This window comes from Austrofundulus limnaeus, unplaced genomic scaffold, assembly GCF_001266775.1.
Source record: "Austrofundulus limnaeus strain Quisiro unplaced genomic scaffold, Austrofundulus_limnaeus-1.0 Scaffold1286, whole genome shotgun sequence".
Taxonomy (NCBI): Eukaryota; Metazoa; Chordata; class Actinopteri; order Cyprinodontiformes; family Rivulidae; genus Austrofundulus; species Austrofundulus limnaeus.
The window spans coordinates 60470-67128 of record NW_013953688.1 but is presented as its reverse complement, the minus strand read 5'-3'; the positions used below and the strand labels follow the sequence as shown (position 1 = coordinate 67128).

The following is a 6659-nucleotide window of genomic DNA, read 5'->3' as shown; positions in this document are numbered from 1 at the left end:
TAGTTAAATTACTTTTAACTTTCTTAGTAAAGCAGTGGTCTAAGCTGTTGTCTTCCAGAAAGAGTCACAGGTTTATATTCAGTCACCAGCTTCATCAACCAAATATGAAAAACCAGTAAGAAAAATGGATGGATGAACTTCTAGGAGCCCAGACACCAGAGTTCTTTAAATTATTATAGTTTGTGTCATGTAAACCTTTTAGAAAGGTCTTTAAGGTGGTTTTTTTAAAAGTGGTCAAATGCATTGCATGCATGACTTTTTGGATCGAATTATATATTTTTTTAAAGTTTGTTGACAATATTGCAAAAACAACTAGCCACAACTGAACAAGGAAAAACTCCTAGATAGCTGAAAATATTTGATCCTTACCTTCTGATAACTAAAAGAATTTCTAAAATTGGCTTCCACAATGAAGAATGTAGGCGTGTCTGTTGGGACCATATATCTTTTTTTCTGCAGACACAAGGACCCAGCATCCTCTGTGCTGCTCAGACTGCAGTTTCTGTTCCAGGATCTTCATCCAAACAAGAGTTCTGAGCTCATTTCTGATTGTGAGAAATCAACATGAATCTCTGTTTTACAGTGGCTGCTCTGCTTATAGCAGCTTGTCTGTTTGTGCCCTCTATACATGGTAAGTTGGATTTCTCTTCTTCCATATGTTTCATTATGTTTTTGTTTATATTTTTGTTTGTTTAACCAATGTAGAAATGTGATAACTTTAAGAATGTTAAGCCCACTTTTCTCTAAAACCATGCCCAATAGACTTTGATACTGAGCTGCTTGCACATCCATGTAACTATGACTTTTAATGCCCTGGAGATGAAAAATGCTGTCACTTTGATTTTGGATCCTATACTGCATCCATCTAAAATCAAAGGTATTATTTATCAAAAACTGTTTTTAGTTATATCAAGCTTGGATTGATGAACGTAAAGGGGAATATTTTTATGAAAACAAAAAAAGTGTAAAATAATCCAAAAATTTATAGCATGAAAATTTTTTCTTATTTTTTCTAATTAATAACCTGCTACTAAAGCCATGTGAATATTTTAACTACATATTTTAAATTCATTTTAAATATTTATGCACATAATCTTGTTTAAGGATAAAAAAGTAAAACCAAAACAAAATAAATTGAGGGGCAAACTGAGGCAAACAGCTGCTGACACTAATTAAACCTCTCTCTATCTGAAAGCCAGGTAACCACACCTACAGTATTACCGCTGGCACTACACTGCCATCTTCTGTGCAAACGATGTACAGGAACTACTAAATTAAATCCCTTACTCACTGAAAACAATAAAAGAAAACAGAAAATTTTATGCAACATATCACAGTAAAACAAAGCAAAAAAATGAATAAAAACTTTTTGATTTACTGAATAAACCTAAATTTACAGGACTTAATCCAAACATCACGGACAAAATTAAAAAACTTTATTGAGATTTAGTGTAAAACTTTGGCAAGTGATCTCAATAAGTGAGACTTTTTTCTGAACGTTTCATTAAACTTTAAAGTTATTCATGAGAAATTTTGCTAAACAGACAGTCTACCTTCAATAGTGGACAATTAAAATGAACAATTCTCACGTCTCATTTGTCTGAGTTTTGGTTTGTGAGCTTTTTGCAGAAATTACGCTCTCTCTCATTACCTCTCAGATTTTTGCTAAAACCAGGTCAACATCCAAAGCACTCTAAATATTTTTCTCCTTTAAAACCATGTCAGTATGACACAAACTGCCCTGGAGCTGACAAATGTTGTTTGCTTGATTACATATCTGGTTGTGCTCCTCCTATTCAAAGGGAGAGACACAATAAATAACAAAGTTTGTAATAAAGATTGTGTTCAATCTATTTAAATTAAAATGATAAAGCAATTAGAGTTTCTATCAAAGCTCATATTTGTCTGACTTCACAAATAATTGTTTTCTCATTTTCCTCAGCAATTCCTCCTGACTGTCCATATCCTCCAGGGCGTTGTTTTCCGTGCGGCATCTTCAACCCATGCAAACCTCGTAGATGCTGCCGCAATGGATGTGGTGATTACAGATGCATACCACCATTTCCAGGTGAGAATAAATAAAGTGGCAAAAAACTTCACTTACTCTCCTAATAATGCGTACATAAACAGGTTAAATGTTTGTTTTGGTTTTATTTATTTATTTATGTATTTATTTTTCTTTTCAGCTTAGCACAAACTTTGTGGAAAACATCTGTTCATTCCTCACTGTCATGATGATAATGATGGTGAATGCAGCTGCAAGAAGTGCTCTCTAAACAGATGTGAAGACACCTCTACATACAGTCCTGTATGCTCTTCTTTGGTTTCTTTAATAAAATCATAATGACACAAACTCAGTGTATTGTTTATGTGAGCTTCTGCTTTGGTACATTTTCTTTAGGATGCCAATTTGTCAAACTATGTTTCAAAGGTGTTTTGGTATTTTTACCATTTAATAACAGAATCACAATCACTTGAATGTCATCACATCAACAAATCATTCATAGTGATCTACAAATGCATACTGTGAGTTTTGGTTCTCTGTTCTGCATGTATGCAACAAATGCAGATGGCATTTTTGTTGTTATCAATAAAAATAATTAAAATTGTCAGGAGTCTTTGAACAACTTTCATTTGATTTATTTTAGTTGTGCTGTACAGGGAGCTGGACACAGACCACGTTAAACTAATACATTTATCAAAAAAGCCTTTAGCTTAAGTTAAGTTCATGTTGATATGAAGTCTGGGTGTAAGACTCAGTTTCAGTACTGTGTAGTTTGATACAAATTACTGGTAATTAAAAGTCCAAATGTGAGAAATTTGTAAACGTTGTTTCCTTCTTCATCACTTTACCATGAATTATAGAATTCAATTCAATTCAATTTCAATTCACTTCAATTCAATTCAGTTTATTTATATAGCGCCAAGTCACAACATACGCTGTCTCAGGGCACTGTACATAAAAAGAACAATCTAAAGAAGAAACCAGCAGGCTGCGTTGAATCACCTAATCATAGTCTCCCATCCTGAGCAAACGGTGGAGAGGAAAAACTCCCTGCAAATCAGGAAGAAACCTCCAGCAGAACCATGCTCAGGGCAGGCGGCCTTCTGCCTTGGGGGACAGGAAAGAGACACAGGTAAACACAGAAGAACTGGTCCAGGTGCACCTACTTCTGGAAAAGAGACAAAGAAAAAATGTGTTATAGATAGAAATAATTACAGTGAACATGTAGAGAAGAGAGACTAAAGACAACAGCAGAGTGAAGAAATGTGCTCAGTTTATGCTCCAGCAGTCTAAGTCTATAGCAGCAGAAATGAAGAATTCAGGAAACCTAAGTCTAACTATAAGATTTATCAAAAAAGGAAAGTCTTCAGTCTAATCTTAAAAGTAGACAGAGTGTCAGCCTCATGGACAGAAACTGGACGTTGGTTCCACAAGAGAGGAGCTTGATAACTGAAAACCTGCCTCCCATTCCACTTTTAGAAACTCGAGGAACCACAAGTAAACCTGCAGTCTGAGAGAGAAATGCCCTGTTAGGAAAGTATGGAACAATAAAATCTTTAATATATGATGGAGCTTGGTTGTTAAGAGCTTTGTATGTTAGGAGTAATATTTTAAATTCTATTCTGAATTTGACAGGGAGCCAGTGGAGTGAAGCTAAAACTGGAGAAATATGATCTCTCCTTCCAACTCTCATTAAAACTCTAGCAGCAGCTTTTTGAATCAACTGAAGACTTCTCAAAGAGTTTTTTTGGATGCCCAGATAATAAAGAATTACAGTAATCCAGTCTAGATGTGATAAATGCATGAATCAGTTTTTCTGCATCCTTTTTGGACAAAATGTTTCTAATTTTTGTGATATTACGCAGGTGGAAGAAGGCGGTCCTGGTAACATTTTTAATGTGGGGGTTAAAAGACATATCCTGATCATATCCTGATGGAGCATTCTAGTAGAATGCTCCATTTTACCAGTCAGAATAACAACATAATCAGGTGATGATGAGCACTTCACATTCTAGTTGATTTTGCTGCTTGGGTCCAAAATGACTGACAAAAAGCAGAATTTACCAGTGCCCCAGCACGCAGAGGCAATTCAAGGATGTTTCACATACATGATACAGTGGGGTGCGAAAGTTTGGGCAGCCTTGTTAATTTTCCTGATATACCTTTATAAATCATTGATTGGATTTAAAAAATCAGTTTAATATATCATATAGGGGACAAACACAGTGATATTTGAGAAGTGAAATGAAGTTTATATGATTTACAGAAAGTGTTCAATAATTGGTTGAACACATTAGGCAGGTGCATAAATTTGGGCACTGCTGTCATATTATTGATTTCAAATAATTTAAACCTAATTATTGAAACTCAAATTTGGTTTGGTAAGTTCAGTGACCCTTGACCTCTGGGGCGGCTGTGGCGGAGTGGTTAGGGGAGTCGTCCTGGAACCAGAAGGTCACTGGTTCGATCCCCCGTCCAGCCGTCTCAGWCSTTGYGTCCTTGGGCAAGACACTTCACCCACCTTGCCTACTGATGGTGGCGCCGATGCATGGCAGCCCCACCTCTGTCAGTGTGCCCCAGGGCAGCTGTGGCTACAGTGTAGTTTGCCATCATCAGTGTGTGAATGTGAGTGTGAATGGGTGAATGTCTGTTAGTGTAAAGCGCTTTGGGGGTCCGGAGGGACTTGAAAAGCGCTCTATAAGTTCAGTACCATTTACCATTTACACAGGTGACTCCAATTATGAGAAAGGGTATTTAAGGGAGGCAATTGTAAGTTTTTATCCCGTTTGCATTGTCTTACAGTGTCTCGGAAAAATAACTTATCCTCTGAAGTCCCACATACTTCTCAGGTCGAGTCAGTGACCTCTTTTGGTAGCCTTAAAATATCATCGTGTTTTATGATTTTACTCTTTATCCTGTTTTGGTAAATGGTAAATGGTACTGAACTTATAGAGCGCTTTTCAAGACCCTCTGGACCCCAAAGCGCTTTACACTAACAGACATTCACCCATTCACACTCACATTCACACACTGATGATGGCAAACTACACTGTAGCCACAGCTGCCCTGGGGCATTCTGACAGAGTTTTCTCTCAGATAAAGTGTTTCACAACCAGGACAATAAGTGTTTAGAAGTAATCATTCTTGTTGCTGTTTATCAAACATCTTTCTCTCCTTGGCCCAGCTTCAGCATAACGAGAGATGTTTATTGTCTGTCTGGATAACATACTGTATAAATGTGTGTATTTGAGATTGCCTCATTGCATACATTTTGTACCACTGCCCTGTGTGACATGATGTGTGTCTGCAATTGCAATAAATCCTGATTGACCATTTCACAGAGTACTTTTTTACTTTTGTTCTTGGATCACGTGTTTCTATCTTAGGTAAATAAAGATATCTATGATAACAGTTTAGCCAAAACCACTCTCAGCTCATCCCTCACTGTCATAATAATGATGGTGAATGTAGCTGTAAGAAGCAGCGCTTTCTAAATCAGATGTGAAAACACCTGTAAACAATCCCTTTGTTTTCTTAAAAACACCAACTGAGCTGCCTCATATAGTCGAGTGTGCTCTTCTTTGGTTTCTTTAATAAAGTCACTGATAAAAATTGTGTATTGTTTATTTGTGTTTCTGCTTCTTTACCTTGAATGTATGTGATGCCAGTTTGTCAAACTATCTTTCAAATGTGTTTTGGTATTTTTACATTTATTAACAGAATCATCTGAACGCTGTTACATTTTCTAAATCATTCAGAGTGCCTTACAATTATATACTGTGGGTTTTGGTTTTCATTTCCTCATGTTTGCAGCAGTGGTGTGCCGTCAGGGCCAGCAAAGCCTTCTCTGCTGGCCTAAACACAATCAGAATCACTACATTTTAGAATATTTTACATTTATTATAATGGTTATTAATATTATTATTTATTTAGTCTTCGTGTCATAGTTTTTCTCCTGGCTGAGCAGCGTCCAGCAGCTTGTATTTATTTAGAGCTTTTATCCAATCATATTTCGATCATCATCTGTTGCTAGGGTCCAGAAATCTGCCTCAGGCCTTCAGAACGAACAGCGAAGGCACCTGGAGGGTGTAACACGCAGAAAGACTGTTGCTTTGACCAATCAGATGCTGAGGTGAAGACCTCAGAGCCTGCTAGCTGGACTCAGACAGCGTCAACATTTTCTCATCGTTTCGTTGGTTGATCAGAGAGCAGGAGTCAGAACCGGGAAAATAGGTTTCTGTAGCATCTTACAAGCGTCTTACAAGCTAAATGCTGAGCAGACATTCTCAACGTTACAGGAAATTAAAATGTATAACAAAAGTACAGAACAGAACAGACTGGACTTTCAGTGTTAGCTATTCATGGTGGTGATAGAAAATGATTTGTTGTTGAAAAGGAAATGGGAGGACCTGTATGACAGAGTAGCTGGATCAGTTTCTCTCTCCACAGTTCTTATATTTCTCTCCTTCCTTTCTTCTTTACTGTCAGTTTTGTTTTCTACTGAAGTGGCCAAAAAAAGGATATAAAATCATGAAAAAATGAATGGAAGTCAATGGATGGGCCCCACAAGGATATAAAAAACAAGGTTTTGTGTGTGTGTGTGTGTGTGTGTGTGTGTGTGTGTGTGTGTGTGTGTGTGTGTGTGTGTGTGTGT

The 6659-nt window shown here is 37.0% G+C and overlaps 2 long non-coding RNA genes across 2 annotated transcripts; one reads left to right on the top strand and one right to left on the bottom strand.

Annotated features, from left to right (window-relative positions):
• Positions 1-473: 473 nt before the first annotated feature.
• LOC106534854 (uncharacterized) lies at positions 474-2609 on the top strand. Its single transcript, XR_001312393.1, has 3 exons — positions 474-631; positions 1943-2068; positions 2187-2609. It is a non-coding gene; the product is annotated as an uncharacterized LOC106534854 (long non-coding RNA).
• Positions 2179-5631, bottom strand: LOC106534855 (uncharacterized). Its single transcript, XR_001312394.1, has 2 exons — positions 5517-5631; positions 2179-2292 (listed from the first exon to the last, which is right to left on the bottom strand). It is a non-coding gene; the product is annotated as an uncharacterized LOC106534855 (long non-coding RNA).
• Between the last annotated feature and the right edge of the window lie 1028 nt (positions 5632-6659).